The sequence below is a fragment of the Podarcis vaucheri genome (assembly GCF_965113315.1).
Source record: "Podarcis vaucheri genome assembly, chromosome: Z".
NCBI classification, from domain to species: Eukaryota; Metazoa; Chordata; class Lepidosauria; order Squamata; family Lacertidae; genus Podarcis; species Podarcis vaucheri.
In genome coordinates, this window is record NC_138758.1 from 5,833,653 (window position 1) to 5,851,692 (window position 18,040).

Sequence of the window (18,040 nt, forward strand, 5' to 3'; positions counted from 1 at the left end):
ATAAATAAATAAGGCTCACCTCTTCCAACATTCTGTTCTCACAGTGTCCCAATGGGCAAGGCTTGAACACAACAGCACTCTCTCCAGTTGCAGACCCTCCAAGTGTCCCTATTTTCCAGGGACATCCCTGATTTAGAGAAACCATCCCAGTTTCTGATTTGATCCTGGAATGTTCCATCTTTCCTTAAAGGTAAAGGTAAAGGAACCCCCGACCATTAGGTCCAGTCGTGGCCGACTCTGGGGTTGCAGCGCTCATTTCGCTTTATTGGCCGAGGGAGCTGGCGTTTGTCCGCAGACAGCTTCTGGGTCATGTGGCCAGCATGACTAAGCTGCTTCTGGCGAACCAGAGCAGCGCACGGAAACGCTGTTTACCTTCCTGCTGGAGTGGTACCTATTTATCTACTTGCACTTAGGGGTGCTTTCGAACTGCTAGGTTGGCAGGAACAGGGACCGAGCAACGGGAGCTCACCCCGTCACGGGGATTCGAACCACTGACCTTCTGATCGGCAAGCCCTAGGCTCTGTGGTTTAACCCACAGCGCCACCCGCGTCCCATCCACCTTTCCTTAGGATGTCCCTATTTTCACTGGAGAAACATTGGAGGGCATGGAGTTATCCAACCCCCAAGACATCTGAAGGCAATCCTGTATAGGGAAGGTTTTTAAAAAATGTTTAACATTTTATTGTGTTTTTATATATGTTGGAAGCCCCCAGGGTGGGCTGGGGCAACCTAGTAAGATGTGTATGGTATAAATAGTAAAAAATTTATTACGGAATGGGACGTTCATCAGAGAAATGTTGGAGGGTATGCATTTGTGATTCCAGACAACTGACATTCAGAGGCATGATGGCTACGATATTGGAGGGAGAGCACAGCCATTGTGGAAAGTAGCCACTGTTAGCCTTACCTTCAGTAAATTAGGTAGCAGCTACCCTTATTGAAAGCTAAGCAAGGTTAGGAGGAAAAAAGATCGGTCAGGAATCCTAGAAAATAAGTAAATAAGTATATACTACCCTTAGAGACTGCGCCATAATCTAAGACGCACTAGGGAAATTGACATCTCTCTTTCCTACCCAAGACACTAATGACATCTTTGGTCAGCATCCCTGTTAATGCAATTCTGAAAACACCAGTTTATGAAGTGGCGGGGGGGCGGGGCATCTGAGTGGAAATATTCCAGAAAATGCATCAGTTTGTTGTATGTCATGGGTAGGCAAACCACATGGATCGCCAGTGCACGTTCTTTTCCTCTCCCTCACACGGCGGTGCCACCTCCGCCTCCTCCCTCCCTCCCTCCTCCTGGCTTCTCCCTGCCCTGCCTAGAGGAGGAAGGGGGCTGGGCTTTGTTGGTGCCAGCAGCAGTAGCAGCGCTCCAGCGGCCGCCATTTTAAGCAGCCCCTCTCCGGAGCCCTTTCGCACACCGCTCATCGTCCTGCCGCCACTGCCAGCCCCTGCTGCTCACAAGACACAGGAAAGTAGCCACTGGGGCTTGTGGTGTTCTTGCATCACGCCCCCCCCCAAAAAATATAGTCTGGCCCCCCACAAGGTCTGAGGGACAGTGGACTGGGCCCCTACTGAAAAAGGTTGCTGACCCCTGTTGTATATATTTAATCTGAGAATTTACAATTTGTGTGTATATATGTGTGTGTGAAATATAGTGAGTTAAAAACTCAACCTTCAAGTCCAGGCAACTGTGGGATTGTGTTCAGAAAAGATTGAAGGGAGTAGGGTGAGAGACAGCTCAATACATTTTATGCTACTTTGTTCTTTCAGGAGGAGTGAAGGATTTTGAAAGAAATCCACCTCCATGTAAGTTAAGTATAATTATCTGTCTTCCCCCAAAAAAACCAAAAGCATTTCTGAAAGTATAATGCAGCAGGAAGAAAGAAAAGGCTGTGATCTCCTCCCCCACCACCTAGCCAACCCAAGTAAACAACATTAAATGCAAATTCAGAAAAGGAAAGTTCACGGCCAGGGGTATTGAAGTGAGGTTGGAGTGTGTGTGTGAAAGAATAGGCATGCATCTCAAAGTTTCTTCATATTTAGGGCTGCAGTGAAAGCTGAAATTTCTAGATGGAGGGGGAGATGCTGGAGCACAGAGCACAAACAAACAAAACAAAACACCTTTTCAAATCTCAACACATTTGTTTTGCAAAATATTAAAATAAATGTACCAGCTCATCTCTGGTTCTGCCTGCTTTGCTTAATAAATACTTTGGTTGATAAAAACTCAGGCTGAAGACAGGGGAGTGTTATTCTCCTGCCCCACTGCTAGCCTGTTCGTGGTAGTGCAACAGGTAGTGCCCATGAGGTGGAACATATTCATTATCCCTTTGCCATAAATGGTCAAGCAGGTTTCATATGGCTTTAGAAACCTAGAAAGCTGTTTGGCCCGAGGCAAAGGAGGAGCAAAAAAGATGTTTTTGCACATGGTAGTAAGAAAGTGCCTCTGTCGTTAGCTCTCCCAAAAGTTGTGTCTGTAAAAAGAGCTCTGCTGGATGAGAGCAAAGGTCCTGCTCCTCCAGTGTTCTGTTCTGACAAGAAGCCTTTGGCAAGGCTGCAAGCGGGTCATGAGCACAATCACACTCTTCTCTTCATATTCCCCAGCAGGTGGTGTTTAACAGCTGCTAGCCATGACAGTAAAATAGAACCTCCACATTCAGCTGCAGTCTAGCTCTGAATACCAACTGCTGAGGGGCAAAGGAGACAGCTGTTGTCTTCAAGCCATGCTTGTGAATCTTCCAGTGACATTCAGGTGCTCCCTGCTGGAAAAAAAATACTGGGCTCAAAGAAGTTTCCATGCAGCAGATTTTTGACCAGCAAAAACTGCAGGGAGTGGAAGAGAGTTTGTATACATATCAGAAGCGGTGAAACTTTTTAAGCCTGCATTCCCACCTGGGCAGGTTTCAGAGGGCCAAGATGCCAGAGGAAGGCCAGGCACAATGTAACCACATTTTATTGGATACCAGGATGCTGCCTTTTGATCAGAGGACTGCTTCTCTCTGTGAGCAAGTGTAGCATACCCTCCAACATTTCTCTGAAGAAAATACAGGTGCCCTAAGGAAAAGTGAGACATTCTGGGATCAAATCAGAAACCAGGACGACTTCTTTAAATCAGAGGTGTCTCTGGAAAATAGGGACGCATGGAGGGTCTGGTGTAGCAGTTTCTGAGGTGTATGTCAAACCCTCCAAGTGTCCCTATTTTCCAGGGATGCCCCTGATTTAGAGAGGCCGTTCTGGCTTCTGATTTGATTCCGGAATGTCCCATTTCTCCTTAGGCTGTCCCTATTTTCAGTGGAGAAATGTTGGAAGACATGGAGTTATCCAACCCCCCAAGTCATCTGAAGGAAATCCTGTATAGGGAAGTTTTTAAAATGTTTAATGTTTTATTATGTTTTTATATACGTTGGAAGCTGCCCAGAGTGGCTGGGGCAACCCAGTAAGATGTGTGGGGTATAAATAGTAAAGGTATCATTATGGAATGGGATGTCCCTATTTTCATCAGAGAAATGTTGGAGGGTGTGGTATGTGTTTATTTCATTGATGGCAGGCTGATGGGGGTGCAGACATTGTGAAGGGGTGAAGGTCAGGATGACCAATGGAGAGCCAGGCTAAGAACCTCTGAAGCCATATTATAGAGCCATCTAAAAGCTAAAAGCCGCAGGGACGCGGGTGGCGCTGTGGGCTAAAGCCTCAGCGCCTAGGGCTTGCCGATCGAAAGGTCGGCGGTTCGAATCCCCGCGGCGGGGTGCGCTCCCGCTGCTCGGTCCCAGCGCCTGCCCACCTAGCAGTTCGAAAGCACCCCCGGGGGCAAGTAGATAAATAGGTACCGCTTACCAGCGGGAAGGTAAACGGCGTTCCGTGTGCGGCTCTGGCTCGCCAGAGCAGCGTTGTCACGCTGGCCACGTGACCCGGAAGTGTCTGCGGACAGCGCTGGCCCCCGGCCAATAGATGTGAGATGGGCGCACAAACCCCAGAGTCTGTCAAGACTGGCCCGTTCGGGCAGGGGTACCTTTACCTTTACCTTTAAAAGCTAAAAGCACAAAGCCATTTTAGAAAGCTAAAGACTATTTCTCTTTCTCCTGTTTGCCACTTTGCCACCTTTTGCAGAGGCAGCTAGCTTGCAAGGATGTGGTTAGGGTAGCTTGCACCTGAGGTTAAGCCATTTCTGAGAAACGACCCCTGACAAAGGCAAGTAGCAGGATGTTTGCTGACCACCGGGCTCCAGATATAACTCTTAGGTGTGAAGTTGCTAAACCACAAGTACATTTCTGGGAAGCAGGGGGTTCAGGGGTATTTCCTGGAACTAGTAAAGAGGTTAAGTAGTTTATAAGCCAGTAGCGCCACCTAGTGGAATAGGCAACTTGGAACCGAAAGGACACACCAATTTATTCATTGGTTGAGCTTTAATGAATATGCATCAATGACCATAGGAAATTGTCAATCATTGGCTAAAGGGATGCCAAGGGGCTGAACTGTGCTTTGCAAAAAGGTATATAAGTTAGCTGCCCCTAAGGAGGGGTGGGCATTTTCTCATTTTCCTAAATGCACCCACATTTGCTTTTTGTCTGACAAAATCCAAATAAAAAAACTTTTTCTTTAAGAAACTTTGCTGCCTGGTTTTTACATTCCTGGTCTCTATTTCTGCAGTCCCTTTCAATTGCTGCACCATTTTCCACCCGCCCTCTTTTGGCTCTTTTAGATGTGGAAGCCATTTTGTGTGATGCCAAACCCCTATGGTAGCCATTTTGTAACTGCGGTGCTCGTGTCACTTTCTGAATGTTCCAAATGGGTCTATGGGTCCCAAAAGGCTAGTGCCCCATGTCCTGCTGTCACTTGTGCCTGCCGTCACTGAGGGGCAGAGAGGCTGCAGGGCCCCAGAGTTCTGCCCTGAAATCTGGTTCTAACCATTCCTCTAGATGTTCCGTCTCTTGAATTGCTCATAGGAAGACCCCAGCACCTAAAGCAAGCATTGAAAAGTAAGCATGCAAGCCTTACGGCCCAACAATGTCAGTCCCATCAACCCCAGAAGCTTTTCAGAGCTGGCTATTTATGACTGCAGAGCGAGTTCATTTTCTGGGAACTCTGAACTGGTGTCTCAGCCACATTTTCCTGCTACTTCTTTCCATTCTTTGCATCCTCTCTTCTCCCTGACGCCTCCCTCCAAATGATTTTAATTCAAGTGACGTTTGTCCTGTGTAGAAGGTTTTGAAGATAATGAGCATTGGCAGCCCTTAAATGATCTGCCCATGTTTTACATTCTCCCCTATCAAAAAGGAGGGAGGTAAATACTTAATTCATGAGCAATGTGTTCCATGTGAGATATCACACACACAAGATTACCTTGGCATAGATTTTCCTCTGGCCCCAACAAGATAAACAGCCTGCATGCGGTTGCTCAGAATGGGAGAAAGTTCAATGGGGCTTAATTTCAAGGACACATACATATGTGCAGGATTGTAGACAAGTTATTCCCATTGCTTTTTTTTTTTCCCCGTAACACACTGCTGACATGTAGGATTGAGGTACAATCCTATAAAATAGGGAATGGGATTTTAGCCATGCAGAAGTTGTAAGTTTCTACATGCAGACCTCATGGATGCCTCTTCATTCTCCATCCAGGCAAACAAACGAAAAGGGCAAGCAAAGTGATCCACATGAAGAAAGTTTGCAACCTTCAGGACTTCTTGGTTTCAAGAAAAGGTGACATGGTAGAAGTTTAGAAAAGTATGAATGACACAGAGAAACTAGGCAGAGAGATTTCTTTCTTTCTTTCTCCTTTTTAAAACTGTTTTTATTAAACTATTTCTATCTCCCCGGGCAGCACTGACTCTTTTACAAAGCCAACTTATTTCCAAAATGTCATCATCCGGAACTGCAAAATGTGGCTCATCTCTGCTTCCTCTATCTTACATCTACATAGGTGTTATTAGCATCCTTCTAAATATGGCTAAGAGATTGAGCCTTTCTTCTTAGCCTTTCTAAGTTGCCATGAGAAGCAGTTTGACTCCAGGCTCCAGAAGGTCTGGGAGCAAGACGTCATTCATGCTCATCCTCCCTTGGAGAGCTGGCCTCTTCATTGCAATGGGCGCAATGAGCTCTTGGCAGTCGGCCCCTGCTGGGGATTGAGCCCTCTCCAGAGGCCCAAATATGCTGACTCTTGTTGCCAGCCCTAATGCAAACCAAGGCTGCATTCACACAGTTTATTCCAGTTCCTGGGTGTTTTTGTAACTGATTTTGCAACTGATTTGAGTTTTCACCTGACATAGGGACCCATTTTGGAAAAGTAATGGAATATAGTACACTCATTTCCATGTTATTTGGTTCCAGAAAAGAATCCATTTGCAGCCCCCTTAATCCAGGAAAACTGTGGGAGTAAAGGGATGAATTTGAAGCAGCATACCAGCATAAAGTTCTTTCCTGCAGTTTTCATGGGGGAATCTCAGGGGAACATAAGCACACAAGTGTGGAAAGGGTGGGGGAATAGCAGCATTGTCTAGAGATGTCCAGTGTTGTGCCATGCACTCACTGGGGTGAATGACATTTACCCTGGCATGCTGGCATTTCAGTCAAAAATCCACAGTTCCGTAATGCAACAACGGGTATTGCAGTGTGAAAGGAACATTAGAAAATGAGACGGAAGTACTAGCATTGCATCAGGAAAAGTAATGCTATATTCCTCATTTCTTGTAAGTATATATTGCATCTAAAGTTGCCAGGCCTTAGCTTGCAAAACTGAGGGTTTTCACGATAAACATCTCAATAAGCAAAAGCATTGGTATAAATATAACTCTCTCTCATATGAAGCTGGCTGCAAGAGAGGCTTAAGTCACTGGGAGAGGGAAGAGATGACGATCCCTAAATATTTATATCTCAGCAGTGGAAAGCGGCACCAGAGGCTCAGGGGGGAGCCTGGGCTTTAAGAAGACAGGAGACAGCTCTGTTCAAAGGCTTTGCAAAGGCAGGGGGAAACAGGTAGTCTGGCACAGCACTAGCAGAGTGACAGAACTGTAAGCTAGATCAGGAGAGGGGAAGTTTTCTCAGCCCGGAGACCACATTCCCTTCTAGGCAATCTTCTGAGGGGCCCATGCTGATGGGGGGGGGAGGGATCATAGGCAAAAGCAGGCAGAGCAACAAATGGAAATTTTGCCTTTATGCAGTAGGCTGGTTTCTACACTTGTGCACACACCTCTTTGCATCCTCCACCCAGGCAGGGAAGAGGAATTTATCAGAGTTCCAGAACAGTGCAAAGCAGGACCAGCAGTGAGGGTCTGTGGCCTGGGAAAAGGGGGTGTGGCAGAGCATTCCAAGGGGTCTGGGGGGGCACATTCAGCCCTGGACCTGAGATTCCTCACTCATGGGCTAGGTGGTCCTTGCTCTGATGCTCAGGAGCATGGAGAATCCAGAGATGACCCAGGTGTCCATTGGGAGCTGGGTGGTTGATCAAGAAGGGGAAGGAGCTACCCGATATAATATAATGCCCAATATTTATATATGATATACCGTATTTTTCGCTCTATAACACGCACCAGACCATAACACGCACGTAGTTTTTAGAGGAGGAAAACAAGAAAAAAATATTCCAAACGAAATAGTGGATATATGATTTTTGTGGTTCATGCTGTGGCCACAGACATGTGATCTGACAGTGAGTTTGGAGTAGCCCAATGCAAAAATCCTGAGGATCCATGTGGATCCATGCTTTGTAACCACGGAGGAGGGAAGGAAGGGGAACCATGGATCCTCTGCTCACGACTGCAGCAGATCCCCCCCTCCACCCGTAGGCATTCGCTCCATAACACGCACAGACATTTCCCCTTACTTTCTAGGAGGAAAAAAGTGAGTGTTATGGTGCAAAAAATACGGTAAATATCTCCCTCTTTACAGGAGCTTTGCTGGCATGACAGCTGTCTAGTAGACAGCTCCAAGTGACCCTGACCTCAGCCACCATGCACCTCACTCTCAGGTGTGGGGATCAGCCTCTGACAATAATGCCTCCACAATAACCCAGCAAGGCAATTCTACTAGCACAACAAGCAAGCCATAGGTGACCCACTTCCAGAAACAAAGGGCCTCAGATGCACACACAACACCGACATTCAAAGCTGCCTTACCTCCAGTTCTGTGGGTGCTTGAGGCTCACCTGTGGAGCAGGCAACACCCATTCGCAAGTCGGAATCAGTCAGAGAGCATACCAGACCTTGGATAGCTCCAATGAGACCTGCTAAAGCAGCTTCCAAGTAAGTGGGGTCTGCAGGGAGCTGGCACCATTTGAAGCCTTATGTAGGAGGAGCTGCCTGGTTGGTTAAAGCATCCTCTGCTTATTCTGTAGCCTTTGGCTTCTGGAGAGGCACAGGGTTGCACAGCAGGCTCATCCTCTGAGTCAGAAGATGGTGATGGGGCTGTGTCCTCTAGGTATGAGGCCTCCAAATAAGGTTGTTCTGAACCTCAACCATGTCCTCAGCTGTCCAATGCAAGGTCCCCAGGTTATGGGGCCATGACACCAGATAGACAGAGTTGGACCATTGTTCCATCTAGCCTAGTGATGCCGGCTTCTACTACAGCCCTGTTGCCTGCAATTGCATCTCACTCTTAGCTAGATTTTAGATTATGTGTGAGGAGAGTCTTGCAACCACTTGCTATTACTGAGGTGACTCTAGAAGTGATGGGGTTATTGGAAAAGTAGAAGCCAATCCATTTTAAGGCCAGCTGAGATGGCACATGGGAGATCTGTGGTCAGATTTAACAAATTAGGATGGGTACTCTACATGTCACAAAACAAAGAGATGAGGACAAAGAAAGAGAGATTTGCAGGAAAAAATGCATTGATTTGTCTCCTTATTTGCAAATTTAGAAGTATTTACTATTATTTAAATAGAAACACAATCAATTTCATCACAGTACAGAACGCTGATAGCCAAAGACCAGTGTGACTGCCCTGTCCGATGTACAGCTGTTAATTTCTGGTGGAAAACATTAAAGCCTCACTCTCCTTCCAAATGGTTTTTAGCCTTTAAAGAAAAATCTCCCCATACTTAGGGATGTAGAGTCCGTCAAATAGAGGAACACTTCAAATAAAGACTTTCCTGTATGGTCACCCAAACCCAAAACCTTTCTCTTTGGTTAATAGCTGCCATGAAATTGAGGCAGGGCCAAGTGCCTAGGGGGAGATAGGAGTTAGTCCTTTGCACCTGCAGTTTCCAGCAGATTGAATCCGACTGTTCAGAAGCTATTAGCTTCAGAAAGAAGACAAGGCAGGTACAAAAAACACCATGTCTGCCACTGCTGCCTCAGCATCATGGTTGCATCCGTCATCATTAGCTTTCTTGACAGATTTCATCTATCTGACAGAACCTTGGCCTGATGTCTTGCAGGTATTGGACTACAGCTTCCATCAGCCCTAGTGGCCAGCATGGCCAATGGTTAGGGGCAACAGGAGTTGGGAGTTCAATGGCATCTGGGTGGCACCAGGTTAAGGAAGGCTGCCCACAGATGAGCGAGAAACAGAACTCAGCCATGGGGAGATGCAAATAAAGGGGTGGAGCCAGTGAAGGCTTGCCAATAAGGGTAAATGGGGCAAAGAACCACCAACCACAGTCTGCTCTCAGTCAGACTACCATGTTTGCCTTCTTATTTCCAGCCAATCAAAGAGTGGCTCTGCCTGTCATTGGCACTGGAACCGCCTACTGTTGGTCTTCTCCCCAGCAGTCCCAAAGGGCAGCAACCAGCCCCTGGGTGGGACTATGCAAATATCAGCCCCAATTCTCATTGGCTGAAGATTAAACCAGATCAGGGCCACTCCAAAGTGAAAGATCAGGCTCTGAATTGCATTGTGGGTGGCGGGGCGGGGCGGAGGGAGGCTTGTGAACATAGCCCTAGCAGTTACTTTTGGGTGGGGAAAGTAAAATTCTGTATTTGTGGATTGCATTTGCTATAAGGCTCAATAAAAGGCATTAATTCAATATTAAAACTCCCACAGACATACAAAAAAAGCACCTGTTATAAGGACAGGCTGTGAACTAGCGCTTAATAATAGTTACAGATGCCGATGCAAATCTATTTTTGTCTAGTCATCTTTTAATTTTTTTAAAGTAAAAAACAGCATTTTCTTTCATTCTTGCCAAAAAGCTGTTTGAAATCTGCTTCCCCTGACCCATGCTGAATAAGCCTCTCAGTTTCTATATTCAGAGCACAGCTGAGGCCAAAGTCTCTTAACACCCACCGAAAATGAATAATTTATGCCCCCTTCTCCTTGTACAGAGAGATACAAAGCAACTTAATCATGGGGACTCTTCTTTGGGGTTGGAGGGTGGGACTGAGAACTTTCTGTGAAGAAAGACAAAAGGGAATTGTCCCAATATATATAGTCAGGCAGACCATTCCAAAAACACGCACGAAAAACCAAACACCAACCAAAATTCACACTAATGTATGTTTAGCAAAACAACTTTGAAGAAGGCAAATAAGAAGGCAAATGGGAATTAAAATTCTTAATGGGTTGTAGCTCAGGGATGGAGCAATTGCTTTGCATGCAGAAGGTCACAGGTTCAATCCTGGGCATCTCCATGAGAGACTGGGAGGAAATCTTGTTCTGAAGCCCTGATGAGCTGCTGCCAGTCAGTGTTGACAATACTGAGCTAGGTGAACCAATTGTCTGACTTGATATAAGGCAGCTTCCTGTGTTCTTGTTTCCCCAGTGTCATGGGGCTTCGTCACTCAATAGCAGAGAGCTCCTAACACGCATAGCCTTCAGATAATAGCAGCGTGTTCACAGATTATATCTATTGAGTCCACAGTTTGTGTAAAGAACAGTTGAGAGGCACAAATTAGCATGTTACACTCTTTCCCATGAACACTTGTCTATGTGCAGAGACAGTGTGCTCCTGTGCTCAGAGTTATGTGTGAACAATTCTAATATATGGAGACATTCCCCACCCCATACACACACACATCATGTTGGGGTGGCCAAATCTGATGCACGAAGTAGGTCGCCATTTGAATCGGTCGAGAAAATTTCCAAGAAACATGTCACTGTACCACAATGGATGCTGGCTTTTTATTTCTTTTCTTGCACACTTTATTTTTCTTTATATGGTATTTCATCCTTTATGTCTTGGAGGTATAATTTCATTTTTTCCAGGGATGGAAGCCGGAAGAAATCAATGGTACTGCTTTTATCTAGGGAGCCACACATTTCTGGTCGTTAAGCCAATGAGACAACTACCAAAGGGAGTACGTTGCCATTTGCACAGGAGCTTTTCTGCCTCTCACCAGGAGAGTTTGAAAGGATCTGGTGCCATGACAGCCTGCATTCTGCTGTTGCCCTGGCCTTCAGTGACGACAAGCCTTTTCACCACCTGCATCTCACATTTATACATGGTCATTACATGAACTCCACAACTAAGAAATAAAACCTGAGTTTTCTTTTCCTTTCTCCTTCCTCCATCCCAATCCCCTTTCCTTCTACGTTATGCCTTTTTAGACCATAAGCCTGAGAACTGGGGCTGTCCTATCATGAACATTTGTGCCCTGCTCTGGGAGCCTTTTCCCTTTTTTATTGCTGAAGAGCAGGATATAAAATGCTTTAAATAAACAAATTAAAATAATATTTGGTGCACCCACACCAAAGTCATTTTATTTCATTCCAAATTCCATTGTTAGCCTGGGGCAATTACCCGCCTCTTCAGCTGGCTCTTTCATGCTGACTTCCTGAAATATCTTCATATTGGGAGTTCACATGTTAAGAATGGAACAGGGAGATGTGGGAGGAACTATTAAGACCTTGAAAGGGGGCAGAGGAAGAACCACCTTTGGGAAGAGCAGGAATCTCCCAACCTCTACTGGAGCTGTTCTGATTTCCAGGTGTTGGATAGTGCCTGCCCACAACACTAGGTTTGCTTCTGTTATCATGAGGACTAGAAAACAGATTTGCCAGAGAGGGAAACCTCTCTCTCTCTCTCTCTCTCTCTCTCTCTCTCTCTCTCTCTCTCTCTCCCCCCCCCTCTGTCTCAGAGCCACCCTTGGTCACATGATCCTGTTTTGAACACCAACAACAAAGCGTGTTCTCCTTCATGGAGAGCACGTGTTCCGGTGGGGGCCGCCAGGACACTCCAAAGTTGTGGGGCGGGCTAATTGATCGTTGGCCACTGATGTGATTGGGCTTCCCTTGTTGTTGGGATGAAGTTAATGTTGCCATTTGTTGATTGACAGCCAGAAATGCTAAAACTCCTTGCATGAGGCTAGGGCTTCCGCTTTTCACCCGTGCATCGGATTGCCCGTCCCCCCCTCCCTAGAATTAGGGTTGTTCGCTTGACCTTGCTATGCCTGTCATGGGGTTGTCTGCTCTTGGAGCAAGGGCCCGGTAGGAATTTTGTCCATCTGGCTGATTGGCTGGGGCCATTTGATTTTTGCCTACTGCGTAGCAAATCGTCACAACTTGTAAGGTTGCTGTTAGGCATTGGTTTATGGTTTGGTTGGTTGAGGGGCATGGATTGGCTGTGCCTGCCCCCCTAATGCTGCTGCTGCAAGGGATTCCGTTAAAGGAATCAGGGGCTCACTATTGCTTTTGTCCACCCTGTCAAGGGAGCTCGGGCCACTGCAAGAGCTCCTGGCTGCATTTGGGGTGGGCTGAGGGCAGGTTCCCTGCTCCGTTGCTACCCCCAAGTGTATTCCCCTTTTCTGATTTTCACAGGCGTGCGGAATGTCAGACTGTACCCCACGGTGGGGGCAGCTAGTTGCAACCAATGCCTAAGCAACCACTCACATGTTTGTATTTTAATAAAGTTGTGGCAAAAATTATGCCAAAAACCTTAAACAAAAATATTGGTGTGATGTGTGAGTTATTGGGGTGGCCCTGGGGACCTTGACACGCAACCCTGATGCTGAGCTCCAAGAGAAAAGTTAGGGTGCTTCTGATGCCTCACCCAATTCCATTTTCAAAAGCAATCATGCCGGCAGTTGAATCTTCAACATACTACACTTATCCTGAAGGCAGAGGTCTATCTTAGGGGGCCGAAAGAAATCTCCGTCCACTGCCCAACCCTCAGCATTTATTTGTTTGTTTGTTGTATACACCACTTTTTAAACAAAGAAACTCAAAGCAGTTTGCAAAAAGATAAAACAATAAAAATGAGGAAAAATTCGCACCCATACTTTAAAACATACGAAACTTAAAATACTAAAACAAATTGTAATTGTCTCCTATGCATCCCAAGGCTGCTGTCTGGTAGTAGAGCTGACCCTGAAGAGCCCAGGCTGGTGTGTCTGCCGGCCTTTCATCCTAGGCTAGGCTGAGAAATTACGCCTTGCCCACGTTTGCGGGTTAACCTGATGGCTGGATAGGCATTTGAGCCTGGGTCTTCCCTTGATCTGTCCACATTGGGTGGATTTGGATTTGATATCTTGCTTTATCACTACCCTAAGGAGTCTCAAAGCGGCTAACATTCTCCTTTCCCTTCCTCCCCCACAACAAACGCTCTGTGAGGTGTGTGGGGCTGATAGACTTCAAAGAAGTGTGACTGGCCCAAGGTCACCCAGCAGCTGCAGATAGAGGAGCAGAGCAGCGAATCCGGTTCACCAGATTACGAGCCCACTGCTCTTAACCACTACACCACATTGGCTCTCTTGGGTGGGAGAGATGAGGTGTCAGGATCACACCCAAACTGTTTATGCCCCCCACCCCTTCTGTTCCATGTGATAGAAGGTGCAGATCTAAATCTTGGACCTGAGTTCAGACACTTGACACCCACATGTTCATATGGGGGGGGGCTTTTTGTACTCTATTTAGTTGCAACCAGATTGCCATCATTTTGCAGACATCAGCACTAAATTATTCCAAAGAGCTGGTTATGAACAAAGAACCCTCTTCTCTTGCTGAGTCACATTAAGTGTCATCTAGTCTAGCATCCCATTTCCCAGAACAGCCATCAGGATGCTTCCAGGAAGCCCAAAAGATGAAGGAAATAGGCCTTTTCTGATGTTTCTTTCCAACAACTGAATATCAGGTGTAAATTGCCTCTAAATATAGCAGTTATTTGGCTGTGTTCAGATCTTGAATTAAACTATGCTTTCATGCAGGTATGGGGAATCTTTTTTCCTCCAGATGCTGCTGAACTACAACTCCCATAATCCCTGACCACTGACCATGCCTGCTGGGTTGATGGGAATTGTAATTCAGCAACATCTGGAGAGCCAAAGGTTCCCAACACCTGGTTTAAAGGAACAAGAATGAAACCATCCTCTCCTAAACTGACATGCTCTATCCTACACGCTCCTCTTCTGATGTGACATCAAGAGATTGGAATTGCCCACTGCCATTTTAGAGTAGCCATAGTTTAGCATGTCATTTTCATCCCAAACTCTGGTTGACCTTACCTAGAATTAATGGAAACAAGCCAGCTTCATAAACTAAGTGTTGAAGTTGATTGTTTGGAAGGTGTGAATCTGGCGAGTTTGCACCAAAATGTAAATGGAGCAAATTTCACCCCCATCGCTAGCCTGCTGACATATTTCTTCTTGTGAATTTCTCTAATCCTCTTTTTTTAAAAAAATATATATATAAAATCTCAATTAATGGCCAACTTTACCACATCATGTAGCATTTAATCCCACAAGGCGATTCTGCATCGTGTACAGTTGTACCTTGGAAGTCGAATAGAGTCCGTTCGACTTCTGAAACATTTGACTTCCAAAGCGTGACTTCTGACTGGCTGCAGGAGGTGCCACCAGACATTTGGCTTCCAAAAGAACATTAGAAAACCGGAACACTCCATCATTCAGGAGCCAAAACATATGAGTTTCGGGCCTTCAAGAATTTAGGTACAATAGTACTTTCTTTTGACTACCTTGATGAATCTCCTTTCAGTCAGTTTTGTTTGACACTCCCAAGTTCTTATATTATGAGACAAACATCTTTCTATCTTCATTCTACACACCACCCACCATTTTGTAAACCTGGACTCTTTTTTTGGAGGGAGGGGCTTCTTAACTGGTCTCCAATCCCCTGATCAGTTCAGTTTGGCCTTTTCTATATTCTTACTAATTTTATGATATCCCCTTTTTGGGTAGATCAACCATGCATTCTATATGGGATCCACTTTGGGATTCCATATCAGGGAATATGGTCCAACGAGCAGCAGCTGGAGTGTTGATGGGCTTGCCAGCACAACATGAATCCAGGGCTAAAGGTTTGAACCAACTCCCCATACACTACTGAACCTAGTTCAAAGTTCTTGAATTAATTTGCAAGGCCCTTTACAATTTGCATCCAGGATACCTTAAGAATTTCCTGGTTTCTTAAAACTGTGCCTGATCACTGAGATCTTTGATGGTACCCAAAAGGGCCCTTTTACCAAGTGCTTAGAAGAGGGAAGTCATTGTGGGTGTGACAACACTTTAGGGAATTCCATTCCTAGGTAGAATTCCACAAAAGGGCAGAACTATTTAACAACAATCAATAATTGGCTGGCCCATGCTATTCTTGGTTATTTGGAAAATTATTTTTATTCCCTGTGGGTTACTTTTGCTGGCTGCTTGATATAAACCTGGAGTTTTGCCCAAATAAACTGCATGCCATTTCCACCCCTCAGGGGTTTTCCAAAAATAAAAATTAATCACCAAGAGGCACTGTTTTATTATTTTTATCCAGCACAAACTCTCCTTACTTGGAAAGACAAGTTGAAACTGAATGTGGCAGGGGCCAGCAAAGCCAAACATTGTTATTCAGTGACAAAAATCATGGGGTGACACTGCAAAAGGGGATGTGATTTTTGTTCCTTGTGGAAATGTTGCCAAAACCTCAGTGACCAAAGAAAGGGTCTTGTGGCAATAGAAGAACCTTAACAGTTAGGACCATTCAAAACTTAGATACTGAAGCCACAGCTGCACTATACATTGCAAGTAGCATGATACCACTTCAAACAGTCACAGCTTCCCCCAAGAAATATTGGGAAGTGTAGTTTGTTACAGGTGCTCGGATTTGTTAGGAGATCACAGAGCTACCGTTTCAGTGCGGTTGAACGATCAATCCCTCTCCCCAGGGAATTCTGCCTATGTTCAGTAGAACTCATGCTCAGTGAGTAAAGATATGGAGCTTTAGTGATTGCAAAAACAGACAAGAACTGGTATTGGCTGCCTTTAGCCATATACAAAAACCCTTCCTCCAAAGCTGGCTCAGCTGCGCTTCTAACCCAGATATTAGACCACTGAGCACCACAACCATCTAAGAAATATTTTCATTTACACAATGCCTGTCACACAGACAACTCCCCAACTCAAAAATCCAGAACTCTCACCAAAACAGTGTTCAAGATAAGCCTCCACCAAGTTTGGAAATCATCTTGCTATGCTACATGGAATTGGTAAACAGCCTGAATTCCTGCTGCTTGTACATTGTTTGATGGTAGCCACTGTGGATAAGAAATTATTGGGGAAGGGCTGCAGCTCTGTAGTAGAGCACTAGGTTTGCCAGCAGAATGTCCCAGGTTTGATTCTGGCATCTCCAGAAAAGGCTGGGAGAGACCCCTGCTTGAAATGCTGAAGAGTTGCTGCCACTCAGTGTGGAACAGTGCTGCTATGTGTAAGACACCTTGATAGAATCACAGAACTGCAGAGCTGGAACAGACCACAAGGGTCATCTAGTCCAACCTACTGCAGTGCAGGAATCTTTCACCTAACATGGAGCTCGCACCCAAGGCCTTGAGATTAAGAGTCTCATGCTCTACCAACTGAGCTATCTCAGCTATCCTGTATGTTTACTGTATAACTGTTTGTATATCAGATATCCTAGCATTTGTGGGGGATCCTTTGAGAGCAAAAGCTGTTATAGTACAGGTGAGTATCAGATATGCTCAGTGCACTTAAGCCTTAAGTGCATATCTTATTTTCCCCAGACAAATGAACTGCATAGTCAGAGAAGGGGTATGATGCAGTCCCAGAGGTTGGTTATAAAAAAGATAACCAGCCCCTCCATGTTGCCATACCAAAGTCCACAGCTGAGACCCTTCCTCAGAAAGGGAGTATGGCTGCAAGAGAAAGGACCTTTTATGTTGCCCCCACACCCAAGTTATCTCCCTAAAGGGGATTCTCAGAAACTACTTTAATATGTTTTTTGCACCAGGGAAGGAATTCCCCCCATGCCAAGCTTTAAAAAAAAAAAAATTGGAATAATTCATTTTAGTGTTTTAAATCTCTGCATTCTGCTCCTGTTTGGGGGTAATAGTTAGAGGTTGTTGTTCCTTTGTTTTAGTTTACAAGGGTTTTAAAGAGTCATTTGCATCATATGTGCTAAAAGCATAAGAAGAGCCAAAGACCCAGCCAGTCCAGCACTTTTTTCTCATAGTAGGCAGCCAAGTGCTCTGACGATAAGACCTCAAGCAGGACATAAGTGCAGCAACACCTCCCCCGCCCCCAAGTCCAGAAACTAGTATTCAGAGAGACACTGTCTCTGGCAGTGGGGGGAAACACAGACATCTCTAGCCCAGCATCCTGTTCTCATGGTGCCCACCAAGATGCCAATGAAAAGTTTGCAAGCAGCACCTGAGTGCAACAGCAGGCTCCCCACTTGTAAAATCCAGCTGCCTGTATTTGGAAGCATGAAGCTTCCAAAAGTGGAGATAGAACACAGCCATCATGGCTAGCAGCCATGGGTAATTTTAGATGCTTTGATATGATCCTTGCTTCTGTAGGCCTTTTTGTCCTGAGGTTTTGTTTTTTGCACAATGGGTTTCACTGGCATTGCAATTAGCATTATGGAGGTTGGTGTGTGTGATTTATTTATTTTTTGCCTGGCCTGGAAAGATCATTGCTTAATTATCTCTGTCTTTGAGTTTACTACCATCCCCTTTAATTAGGATATTTAAGAACGGATGAGCTGCTTTCCTGCAGGTAGTAAAAAGTGCCTTTGCGCTTTTGTCTTTTAACACTGCCGTTTATATACCAACAAGAATATATATATATATATATATATATATATATATATATATATATATCCCCCTGCCATGCCGGCAAGTTAATTGCTGCTTTCGTAAGAGGAGCCCAGCAA

The 18,040-nt window shown here is 45.4% G+C and overlaps 1 protein-coding gene and 1 long non-coding RNA gene across 6 annotated transcripts in view; one reads left to right on the plus strand and one right to left on the minus strand.

The window, feature by feature from the left end:
- The window catches only part of FGF13 (fibroblast growth factor 13), a 249,487-nt gene that overhangs the window by 188,389 nt on the left and 43,058 nt on the right, over positions 1-18,040 (minus strand). The gene's annotated exons all lie outside the window — the stretch shown is intronic.
- Positions 4,666-5,815, plus strand: LOC309523727. The gene is made up of 2 exons (XR_014215572.1): positions 4,666-4,979; positions 5,623-5,815. It is a non-coding gene; the product is annotated as an uncharacterized lncRNA (long non-coding RNA).